The sequence below is a fragment of the Cyphomyrmex costatus genome, unplaced genomic scaffold (genome assembly GCF_001594065.2).
Source record: "Cyphomyrmex costatus isolate MS0001 unplaced genomic scaffold, Ccosl1.0 scaffold640, whole genome shotgun sequence".
Lineage (NCBI taxonomy): Eukaryota > Metazoa > Arthropoda > Insecta > Hymenoptera > Formicidae > Cyphomyrmex > Cyphomyrmex costatus.
In genome coordinates, this window is record NW_017280201.1 from 104,952 (window position 1) to 118,762 (window position 13,811).

The 13,811-nt window shown below is 34.2% G+C and overlaps 1 protein-coding gene across 2 annotated transcripts in view; it reads right to left on the minus strand.

Moving 5' to 3' along the window:
- The window catches only part of LOC108779928 (nephrin), a 320,256-nt gene that overhangs the window by 94,087 nt on the left and 212,358 nt on the right, over window positions 1-13,811 (minus strand). The gene's annotated exons all lie outside the window — the stretch shown is intronic.

A 13,811-nucleotide genomic window follows, 5' to 3' on the forward strand; every position in this document is an offset into this window, starting at 1 on the left:
CTCTCTCTCTCTCTCTTTCCGCAACGGGAAAATTGCGGTCGCGCTGCATTTTTTGTTTTATCGTCTCACATAACTAGCAGCTCGCGCTGTTTACGAGACTTTAAACACGGCGCCGAACAGACCAGCAAAGCGTACGTTTTATCGTAACAGCGAGACCGTACATTTTTCAAACTGGAACAATGGACGCGTGAAATGTTAAAATAAATACGTGCGTTTTCGTTTCCAGAAATGTGACCGTATTTGCAGGTCGCGGTCGCGCTCGCAAAAATCCCGGAGTCGAAAAATTACGGGATACAACGCCGCTTAAGCATTATTATTTTCGAGGCTTTTTCACCTACATTCTGTAAGTTACATTCGGGGTCACCGCGATCGCATCATCCGCGATCTATATATATTTTTTTTACAGCTCGATTCCCTCGGATTTTATGACGATCCTTTTATCGTTTGTACACATGGCTCCTCCAGGAACGCTCCTCTTCGAGAGCTCGTAAAATCGATAGTGCGGCATTCGATGATTAAGATTCCGTCGGAAGATGCAGGGAAATAGCGCGATTCATGAACGACAGAAATGCGACATGATGATTTTTGACGCAACGATAAAATTGATTTAACGCAAATTGCAAAACTGCACTGAATTGCAGTGACTAAACGCGACTGTTCCAGGTATTAATCTCCGTTCCATAAAATTTCCATGACAATCGAATCGTTACCACGAGGGAGTTCACGTAATGCTTTCTTAACTCGCACGGATTTTGCAGCCGAGGAAAGAGAGCCGAGGTAGCGAATACCCGATTTTTCCCATCGAGAAAAATCGACTACGTCATTGCATTAATGACGCTCCATCGATCTTGATTCTCAGATGAAATTTTCACTCTCATCGCGTAGGAAAAGAAACACGCCCTTTCAACCAATTTTATTTTTCAATTTATATGCCACGAGATTTTTTTACGTACTGTAAATTATTTATTAATGATATTATTATTAAAGCACGTCATAACCTCGATATTACTATTGTCACCATGTCATTATGCAAAAGCTATTTCGTAATTAATCTTATGCAGCGTACATTAATCTTACATAATTATATTATATGCAATTTGGTAAATTAGAATGCATTATATATATATATAAAATGCATTCTAATATATATATATATATATCATATATATATATAAATTAGTATTTAAATTAGACCTACCTACCTACTGTTATTGTACATTATACATATGTTGATTTAAATGTACTCCGAATTGCAAAACCGATGTATGATAATTAACAAAAACAAATGCAAATAATATACTCAGTGGGCGGAAATTGTTTACTTATAACTTTCAATACCGCGGAGGTTTTGTCATTGCTGCACGTAGTGGAAAAATTTGCTTGCGTTATTTTTCTTATATATTACTTCTCTATTTTAGGATTAAAGCTTCAAAAAATTTAGTTATAAAGTTGACATTTGTTACAACTGTTTTGTATACCAGAATTGTATATCGTTCTATTGAAAAAAAAACCTTCAATAATAGATATTGCTGTATCTAATTACTGTGTCCCGTCGCGAGAAAAGAAATGATAAGAGTTGCGGACCGCATCGCGAGGTATCTCACCACTCTTCGCATCTCAATTTCAAATATCCTATCGGCGTAAGCTGGATGCTGAAGCTCGAAACGGCCGCGGCCGGGTCGAACGAAAAACGAGATACACGCGCGGATGCTGTGTATCCCGAGGAACGCATTCTCCCGAGAACGTGCTCTCTCGCGGGATTTATGACGACGCCGCCTAAAATTTCGGTACCGTTACTCATGTAGATTCGCGGGTGGAAAATATGCGCGGATGCGCACCATGTGTACGGTTTCGTGTGTGTGTGATGCGTATGGATGTATGCACCCGTCGTGTTCTTGTCGCACCGCCCTCTGCACATCAAATTCTAACTCTTTTGATATTTTCCGTTTTCCTACATTCTTTTCTTGTCTTTTTCTTCACTTTTTTCACCTACTTTTCCTACGTTGATGTCGCGGCTTACTGTTTCTCGAACAATCTGGTCGAAAATAATAGTGAAAGAATAAAAACGAGGATTAAAAAAAAAGAGGACAAGACTAGGTGAGCTCCAGGAAAAATTAAAATCAAATCCCCGACGAGCAGGTGGCTGATCTCAGCTGTGTATACCGGCCACGTTCTCAAAATTCAAAAAAATTTCAGCTGGAGTTTACTGACGAAAATTCCGACAATATCTTAACCGGCGATACGGAATTTTCGAAATTTCGGTCGGATTACGCTGTTGTGTATTCTATGCATTCTGATAAGATCGTGTATTTAATTAGATGCGATTTTTAAGTCAGCTATATACATAGATAATATTTACAAGAATAAAATGACATTTTTTTAAACACGAAATTAATCTGCAAGTATTTGTGATGTATTTTGAAATAAAATAACTGAAATGTATCGATAATAGAAAGTATTTTTTTTCTATCTTAAATATTTTTTAATTCTTTCCGCTGAAAGCGAATTTTAGTATTAATTTGCATACGAATATTAAATTCGAACAAAAATAGGATTTTTTCTATCATTTGATTCATTCTTATTGATCTAATTTCCTCTCATAATTGTTTAAATAAATATAATTCATTTTTCAATACTCTCTCTTTCTCTCTCTCTCTCTCTCTCTCTCTCTCTCTCTCTCTCTCTCTCTATGTATACATTATTGTTTTGTTTCTGACAATTTTATTTTATGTACGTCAAAGAAATAAAAAATGTCAAACATGTGTACAAAATAAGTTTTAATTTATAGACAAATTCATTAATTCCATCAAAATCGATATAATTTATACAATGCCTGAGAAAACAAACTAAAATTTTGACGGGATATTCCGTCCATTTGCAAAACGTAATTGTACGTTACGTGGTAGGTAAGACACAATTTGCGTAGTGCATTCCACCCCTTTGTGCAACGCCACTGTTACGATCCCCGTGAAAGGGCTGGGATTAACTTCTTCTTACCTTCGTGATGGAGACACGGGCGAAGGGAAGAGCTGTAGAGACAGAGAGCCCTTCCATCTTTCCATGTACATACACACGGCGCAAATGTGTACACACACCGACATTTGTGTACAGACAAAACCACAGCACGGATCTGCTCGCCCGGAAACTCGCCTGTGTCTTCAGTTACCCGGTATATTCGTCCCTTGAGCAAGAAAGGTTTCCGCAAGGCTTTACGCCGCACATGTTAAATACATTTGTGCGGTATCACGCGGTTAACGATGTTCCACCGTCATGGAGTCATCCACTAGTTAGCCGGCTTAAAAAGCAAATGAAATTCCATTGTAGACCGGCAGCTCTCTATATAAATAAAATTACCATCTATTGTCGAAAAAAAAAAGAAATTAAAATATTCATCGGAACAAAAATTACAATATTTACTAAGATCAACAAAGAATTCGTAAATTGAAAGCTCTCAGATTAATAAAATTATGGCAAAATTCCAATAATACGACGCGAATGGAAGCATCTCTCGTGCTTTCAGAAACTTCGGAATCTTTAAGACGATATATCTGTATCACATTTTTCTCTCATGAAAATATATATAAATATGTTGTATATCGTGAAGAGATGATTATATTTCCGTACTTCCCTATCTTAATATAAAGGAATGCGCATTTTATTTGCAAGATGAACGTTCGTCGCTCATTCTATTCGCACGGGAGCTTCCAAGAAGCGAAATAAATCCATGTCGTTTCTTCATGTTGCGTTCTTTCTTCTTCGTCTCAATCTGCCGTTAAAAGCGAACGAGCACGATGTAGGGTAGCACATGTGCGCATCAGCGAGTCTCGCTCGTCTTCTAGCGAACGCAATAGGGGTAATATCCCTTGGACCGAATCAGACTTGCGACGAGATAGATAGCTGCTGGCATTGAAAGCCTTTCAGCTTATTGCTGTCACAAGCAGCCGCAAACGTTGAAGCATGTAAATGGGGCTTAGTGGTGGACTCGATAAAATTTAGTAGCTGATGTCACCAATGGAAAAGTCACCCATTTCGCACACGGAGCAGGATTTTTTAACTCTAGAATGCTATCGCTATCCATTTTTTTGTATGAGAAAATAGGCAACTTAATATAAAAGATTTGATACATTTTATATTTTAATGATAACATACTATATTTGTCGTTAAAAATATAAATGTAAATGTTTTATAACTTAAACCTTTGTAAACATAAATAAATTATTATCTTAAAAGGAAAGAAAGAATGAGCGATGTGATACGATGATTTTATATAATATTATATTCAATCTTATATGAAATATGTTATAGCTTAGTTATGTGTGTGTCTCTTTATAACATTTGAATAAAATATATAACAGTAAAATAACAAAATTGCATAAAAATTGAAATTACACTATCTGTTGTATAATAATACTGACCATCGGGAAGTTCAAACTAATGTATGCAGACAGAATTTTTAAAAGCCTTTCTTCGCTTGTTTTAGCTTTTAGCATTGCAAATTGAACCTTCTAATGACCATTGAAGGCATAGCTTAGCGCTCAATGGCCTTGCTCACTTATACGTAAAATTTACGTATTGATAGCGTTCTATAGAGTTAAAGCGCGGTGAGGTCGTAACGAGAAAACTTCACTTTCATTGCGCTATTTATTGTAACTACCGTAATTAAATTATTGTAGGAAATGGAAGATTTAATAAGCTTGTTTGATCTTTTCCGTCCAGTTAGAGTACTTTAAAGCTTTATTAAAGCTAGAAAAGTTTAGAAAAGTAGTTTAAAGCATTTATATTTGTCGTACTTTCGAGTAATCAATGACACTTGTTTGACACGTAACAGTTGATCGCGCATCATAACGACTGAATCTCCATATGATTGAGTTATGTAAAGTTCGAAGAAGAGATCGACTCTCGTAAGCCTAATATTCAAAAAGTTTGAAAAGAAACATGAAACAGGGTCGACTGTGTTAGCTCTCGAGAGTATTTCGGATTCAGAGGAACATTCTTAACAACGGAAAGCACAGTTTTACTAAATTATATAAAAATTTAGTTAAATACAGATCTGAAAATAGTTTTGTTGTATGTGTGTACCGTTAAAAAATAATTATATATAAAGTGCATTTTAATAATACAATAAAATTCTTTTTAATTTGTATATAGCTAAATCAAATATTTCAACAAAATCGTTCTTTTCATGTATGCATATTGTAATATTTTTGAATAAATTAATTACTACAAATCAAAAAAAAGAAAACATTCACTACCTCTCTTTCAAGTCTCTGATCCGTAATTCTACATTATTGATACCAAATTGTTAGAAGATTAAACGGATTTTTTTCGGATCTAGACTAGTGCATTCAGTATGCGTGTAAAAAGAATAAATCCATCAAACAAGCATTCTCAGAATCTTTTTGAGTTTGAAAAACGAAAGAAAGAGAATGCCATTTGATTCAAAAAGCTACTATATCACGTAACATAATTCGTTTCCGCAATACCATTCAAGTATTCAATTAGATACGCCTGTTGGAAACTTTTAAAGCTCGCTTAATAAATTTTACTGCGCGTAAATCGCACAACGACGTTCGCTTTCACTCCATGTATACTTTCCTCGTCAAATAAGCTAAGCGCGGAATGAGCTTTTAATTGCGAAACGTAGCAACGAGTTTCACCTCTTGTTCGCGAGCGATTTTTGATACATCCAAAAGCGTTGAGTTTTCAAGCGAGATGAGATTTTACATTAGTTTTTCGCGTGTAAACTTGCACACTCACTGTCATTATTTTATTCCTATATAATATCTCGCTAAATACTCCCTTATGTTATTTTTGTTGCACTTGTCTCAATTTTTCGATTATGTTCACATATCATGATGCGATGCACTATTACGATAATTGTATTTCTGATAAATTCCTCTCGCTCTTTGCGCGACGGCTCATGATCAAATTCCACATATAATAACGCAGTACTGAAATTATTTATGCGGCCGATTAATTTCTCATGATCGTCATCATTGTCGCGGAAAATTGTGCGATCGAAACAAAGGCTTTTGCGCTTTTAGCGAATAAATGAGGAGCATATGCTGTTGGAATTCATTGAATTTATCGAGTTATGTGAAGTGTATTAGAAATCAAATAAATGCAAATTATTGACGGAAAAATATGATCAATATGTAATAACTTTATATTTCGTCGAAATGAACAAAAAAATAACTAAAGAACGCCATATAATGGCAATATTTTTATTCCTATCAAATATGTATGTTACGTACGTGAGCACGATACACATCGAGTGCTTTGGAAAATCCACAACATTGTTAATGGATCGAGTGAAAAAAAGAGAGAAAAGGATTTTTTTGCAAATATATGAACGTGGACCGAAAAAAATACAACAAAAATTGCAAGGAATATTGGATTTTGCATTTTTCGTTGTCAAGTCGAATAACGAGACTGACGACATTCCAAAAGCGGCTGTGAAACGCTGACAATGAGAAATTTCCGGCCGGTCGAAAAATAATAATTCACCGCGTGCCGCGCGCGCGTAAATGGAACTTTCGTTTCGTGACGCATATTTCTCGTCATGCGAGATACCGCGCGGCATATTTCCGTCGGCGAGCGACGCGGCTCGTGATAAAACCGTGAGTCTAATAACTCGCGGTGATAAAATTCGTCACTAAATAATGCACGAAACTGTGACAAATTAGTGCTCGAGATGCCCATCTGTTGGAAATTATTACGGAGAAAATTGGTTCCGTCTGAAATTGAATTCAAATCGAAATAATTTAAGTTCCTGGTAAATATACAGAAGGTTTTCGCATTTGATGAAATATAAGACGAGTTTGTAATGTAGAGATATTATTGACACCATTTTTATATTATTATTTCAATTCATTGTTTTAAACAATTTTACGAAACTGTCTATTGACTAGAAAGTAGCACAAGAACCTCCTTAAATCTACACACCAATATACACATACATATGTGTTTTTTTTATTTCTCCTGATATCGTTTTTATTTTTTCTACTTATTTTTTGCAAACTTTAGAAACTAGTTTTAAAATTAGTAGATGGCTTGTTAGAATAAATATAATTATAAATATTTATAATTATATTTTTTCTAGCATGGAAAGGTTTTGCTAAAGTATCTACAAATTTAGCTAAATATAAATCTGAAAATAATTTTGTTAAACCAAAATAATTAAAACAAAAAGGGAAAAAAGGCTTTTAACGATCAAGCTAGATCTTAATAAGTGCTTAAATAATACTATGTAAATTTATTTACTACCTATATAATTATTTAAATTGTGCAAAATAATTATTCAAGACACTCAAGTTGATTGCTAAAATGTCCGAACTTTTTGCAGCATTGCTCATTATGTTTCAGATTCTTACATAATTATTTTGATGGTCCAACAAAATTATTTTCAGATTTGTATATAATTTTTAGTTAAATTTTTAAATACTCGTAAAATTTAATTTAAATTATCATATATTATTATCTTATATCAATTATTATCTTATATCGTCATATATTATATTAATTAAATTTATCTTTGTTTGTATACCTTCATAAGATACAGAAATGTGTAAAAATAATGAACTTTGAGCATTTGAACAATATTTTCTATTTTTCTTTTCTACATAGAACAAGGTTTTAAAAGAAAATTATACCTGAGGTGCAGTGGCATTCCATTTAAAAATTAATAAGCAAAGTTTTCAATACGATAGAACATCGTTACATAAATATTAATAGTTTATAATTTTCCATACAGCTAAATAAAAACAGTATGTCAAAAATATTCCAACCATAATTAAGAGGAGCATGAAATGGATTACATGGAACATCCCGTGTTTTTCCCACGATGTGCTCGTATTTAACATTCCATAAAAATAATACGGTTGAAAGATCGTCACATTTTGCATTCCGCCCATGCCGTTGTGTACGATTCCTTAATTCAGCAATGTACTTCGCGGGCGAGCGCGAAAATGGTCTTATGGTCCAGTGATGTTTCAACAGCGAATAAAAAAGATGAAGGCACTCGAGTTTACGTAAATTCATTTGCTCGGCGGAGGCTTTCACGAAATGTATGCCGGAATTTACTTTAGAGCGTCTTTTTACTTTGTAAGATGTAACCTACAAACGCGATTACATAAGTCGTTTGCAGCTGCTTCAATGTTAAACCGAGTTCCTCCCTCGGCTTACATTCGTTTAAAGTTAACGACTGGTAACGACTTCCATATAAGTAACTTTTTCAGCTATCTCATCTCTTCAATACTTTAAATAATCTTAGAAATTCAGAGGTATTCTTTAGGTATATTTCCAGCTAGGTTTAAAATTTAAATAACGGACTAATCGCCATAAATATTATATTTTCAGAAATGAAAAATTATGACGCATTAAGTATTCAGGCAAGTTGGCAAATGGAAAGATGGGAAAAGATCTGACATCTAGAAACGATTTTTAGAGCTTTCATAAATTTTTTATGACATAGCTGAAAAGGGCCTTTGTCTACCTGATAACGTATTTAATAGATGTGTGGCACGTTTATCCTCGAGCTAGTTAATTTACATAGGAACCGAGTGCATGTTGTAGGCGCGAGAAACGTTTTAAGGTTAATTTATATTCGCTGGTAGCATACGTAACGCGATAAGATTATACTTTGTCACGGAAAAGGTATTATCCACTGTCGTGTACTCTATATGTAAAACAAAACTGATTCTTAAGATTTTTAAGAAACTAATTATTAATTTCTGGCAACATCACATTATTTAAAAAAATAATAATTTTTAACGTTCTTATCTTTCATTTTTTAGATATAAATATATGTAAATATAGATGTGAAATAAAGATGTAGATATATCCAATATAAGAGAATCAATTTTGTAATTTATATTATTTATATATGTATATGAATTAAAATCTTTTTTCGATCACGAGCGAACGAAAATAAAAGTCGTAGAATAATCGGTGCTTACGCGATTGTGTTTTATATATAAAAAATATTATAACATTTCGAATAAATAAGACTATTAGATATTTTATGAATCAAGAGTGAATACTATAATGTCATGTGCAGATATGAATTGATTTTTTAGCTTCTACTTTCTTTAATAAATTTTTGTTTTTATTTTTTTAGCGCTAATGTACTTCAGGACGCTGCATTGAGCCGTCCGCTATTATTGTTGCGCTATCGCTATTACTCTCGTTGCTACCATCACTTTCGTGGATGGCCAAACACGCGCAGGAATGGCTCCCCGCGAGGGCTCTTCCCCTAGACTAATGGATTCCACGAATTAGGTGTCGCCATCCAAGCCATCGCCGCCGTCGCCGTCGCCATCAAGACGACGGCGATGCCTTAACCCGAGAGAACCAGCGATGTCTGATTAAACACAGAGCAATTCCCTTAAAACGGTGCGCTAGTGCTGGGCTATCAACCTCGAAGAGAAAGAGATAGAGAGGGGGGAGGAGGGTGGGAAGGAGAGGGAGAGCGCAGCTCCATGTTTATCCATTTTATTCGAATCGATCCAGCATCCCCCGCGAGAGCCGTTTGGTCGCGCAAGAGTGCCTCGATTAATGGAATATCCTCTTTGTACGCTTTTCCAATAATCGATTAACGAGCAAAGAATTTCATGTTTCCTTTCTATAACGCGTCTTTCCATAACAGTCTCTAACAAGGCAAGTTTACGTTCGGCGAATGCGATATTTTAATGAGATCCAAGTCAAATTAAAGGAAGCTTATAAGAAAGTTCCATACTTCGCAATATTGATAAAATCTAATCATCTGATTTATCCATGGACGTGGATGAATCAGATGATTTTATCAATATTACGTTATGAAACATCTAAGAATTATTTTGCAAATAAATGATACATTGATATTAATTCTCATGTGCAACGTACACTGTCACACTATTAGATATCAAAGGAGCATTGGTAATACAATCTTTTGAGTTAAATATAACATTTTGTTATTTTTAACTTCCACGTATGCTAAAATGTAAATCAATTCATTCTGTGGTTGGTTTCAAAATAAATGATATTCATATTAACATATGTATACAATTAATAAATAATAAACTAAATTTGAATCGAATTGAATACATTTTCTTGAATTAAATTATTTAAATTCACTGCTTTTTAGTTAAATTAACGACATATTGAGCACGAGCCTATGACGATCTATAGAAATAATTAAAGATAATTCAAATTGGATATAATTTGATATTATGAATGTATAACAGTGTATTTTTCTTCTCGAGTTTGTTTTCCACGGTATTTTCAACAAAGGGTGATAAAAAATGATTCCTGAATTAACCAAATCCTATGTATATTCGAAATTGATTACAACAATATCGGCAACATTCAGATCGCTCATCTAATCACAATTAAATTTGGAGGAGGGGATGTGGACGCGAAGCGGACAAATATTTCTATAACCAATCGTGATCCCCATTCGCCGTCATTAATTACCCAAAACACACGGTTGTCCCAACCAATGATCGGACGCGTGTTGACAAACATGTTTAGCAGACGCACACAAATACCGCACGCAATTCATGCGGGCCGATTTTCGAGGCTACACTTCCTCGAGCATCATTATACATTCGTCGGCGACGATTATTGATGACACCGATGCCGATCAATCCAACGCTCCCAGATGGCTCGCGATTGCAATTACACGGACGCGCCGATAAATTATTATCAAGCTGTCTGTCACCCCCATGAAACTATTAATTCAGTCGCGCCGGTGCATCGACGCGCCGATAAATTATCACAACCGGCCGCTCATGCATCTCCCTGCGCATATACATGCAGAGCTGCCTCTTCTTTTTTATGTACATATTTTCTTTCAGCAATATTCGCGGCGTTATTTAACGACCGGCAGTTTTAATGAAAATTTTCCCGGTCAAAACGCGGCATTCATCGCGCCGACAAGATTCTGACATGGCTGATGATTTATTTGTTTCGACAACATGGTCGTGGCTTTTCGACGCAATCATCCGGTAAAACGTCAAAATGTTTCGATAGATCCACGGATGTTCGCGATATTCTGCTTTGGATACCGAGTATCTTCCGTGTCAACAGTTTTATCACATTATCGAAATCTGGAAGATAAAAAATTTTAGTGAAATAATTTTTGAAATCATCTGCCTATTTTTGTAATAAAGGTTAATTTTTCTATTGATTTTTGTAATTCATTTGTATCTGACGCAAACTTGTTCTTTCATATAAAAAATAGATAATAAAAAATTATAAACTAATGATAGCCATATTATTTAATAATAAATAAAAAAAATTATTCTGTAAAGTTTATCTATATTTAAGTAGATTATAATACTTTTATCATGTGCAGCTTTTGTTATTGAGTTTTTCCCCCAAACAATTTTAATTAATTTACGGATTGTTTTAAAACAATATTCGAACAAAAGGTAACTAAATTACTAAAATTACGACAATCAGTAAAAATTTTCCGCAATAGTGATGCTCTTTTAACGAAAATAATTTAAAAGCGTACGGATATCTAATTAATGCCACAATTGTACACGTAGTCTCTTTGTCTCGAATCCGTTCTCGGGATTAACAGACTCGATTCTGTTATGCGAATTCTCGTGTTCATGGGTTTTCGAGCTGATTTCATTAAAGTAAGACCGGGTCGACTTTTTTTTTACATGAGATCGGTACATTGGCTATTCTGCATTGAAATAACATTCTCGTTTTAATTAAAGTAGTTTGAACAGAACATGCTAGATATACCGTATTATCTTACAATTTAAGTATTAAAAGCTAATCTAGAGAAACAGTATTAAAACGTTAAGCAAATTTCTTCAAATTCATTTCTAATTTATAGATTACATCAAATTTTAAATAAAATTTTACACGTTTTATTAAAAAACGAGATTTAATCCTGAGGAAAGTCTTGGGAATGATGAGTTTTCGCTGTAACTTCCAAGTAAAAATCAACTTCGAATTCATCAAATAGTGATAGTTTGCAGGTTTGCAGAATACGTGTGGAGTATTCTGTATACATTCTATCACTCTCTGAAGGTTTCTAGTAGAAGTCTTCATAAAAGGTCTCTCGGTTCATCGTTTTTCTGCGTAAATATACTCTCCGTTTTTCTGCCGACAAAATTGAGAGGAAAATACGTTCGGCTCGTGTACGGAAAATTCAACCCTTCTTAAGTAAAAGGCCTTCACGAGTGTTTTGTTACAAAGATGTTTCTTATATTTTCAATGAAACTTTTTCTTATATTATCTTAGAGAAATAAAGAATGGAGAACGAAGATTCTCTCAAAAACAAAAACATCTTGTTTGCAACTCGAATACAATGTATCTTTCATATTAAACATATATTAAAACAAATGTCATCTTATTTAATTTTAAAATATCATCGTTACTGAGTGATAGTATTACTATTGACACGTAAATTTTATGTATAAGAATTAAATTCAATCTTAAAATGATGTGAACTAGGCATGTGATCTTCTCTTGTATGTTATCTCTTAATTGCACTTGAATAAAATATCTATAATAATACAAAACTGCTTAAAAATGGAAATTATTTTAAACTCTTTATTGTAATACTGACCAGATGATTCAAATTGATATATAATAAACAATATTTTTAAATGTTTGTCTCAGTTTGTTTTCTTTTTCAACATGACAGATTGGACCTCCTGGTGATTACTGAAGGCACATAGTTCATTAATCTTGCTCATTTAAAATTTATGTATCGATAGGGTTCTAAGATTAAATTTTGAAAAATCGCAAAAATTATTAGATATAATTTATCTAGACATTAGATTGTTACAATTAAGCACAATTGCATATATTTTTTTTTGAAAGATTAGTAACTACGACACAAAAATAAAAATGCCTTATTGAAAATTCTAAAAATGCATATTTATTTGTGCATATTGTGGGTATATATTTGCATATTTTGTATATATTTTCATTTTTTATTTTTATAAATAAATGTCCCGATGTCTAGATATAACTATATTGTTGTCAATTACACGTCGAGATAAAGTAATCGCTTATCGAGTCTCGAAAATGCGGAGGCAAACCATCCGCTCAATCGTAGAGAGAATATCTGCGTGAGATATTCTTTCGCTATAACATATCCCGCGGGGAGAGGATCAAATACGTTAGGACTTTACCTGTCCCAACGATGAGAGAGAAGATGAACTGGATTTATAAGACGGCAGCCGATTTCTTTCCCCGATCTGGCCAACATATAAGGAACTTTCTTCACGATTATCCGTTTCTGTTTTATCCCCGAGGATTTTGCCGACTGTTATCTGATATCCGGGACGATCTCCTTTAAGGGACGCTTTAAAGAACGAGCTTGGCAACGAGTTTGAAACGGATGTTATAGAGAAATGTTTGAACGCGCACACTTCTTTGTATCCTTATACAAAGATATCACTTACAGTAAAAATTACTATCAAAATGACGATCTGCCACGTACAGAATTCGTAAGTATATTATGCATGAAACAAGTCCGGGAGCATCGAGTAACTCGAGTGTGTGTAAACGAAAGAAGTGTACAAAATTCAATCAAATACTGGAAAAGTCGTCAAAAACGAGTCATATGGTGACAACAACGTGTAATTAGATAAACGGTGGTCTTCTCGTAGTACGTTTTGGAGCTTGTTTCTACCAGTCTCTATCTATAATAAAGAACTTTTAATGTTTTTTCATTCGTGAAGCCCTTCAACGTGCATGGACGAACATACGTCTTTTGGAAGTAATTGAACCTGAAATTAGTGCGGGATCGTGCGAGTGAATTGCGACCGAATGGAATTGCTACTATCTATGTTTCAATAGCT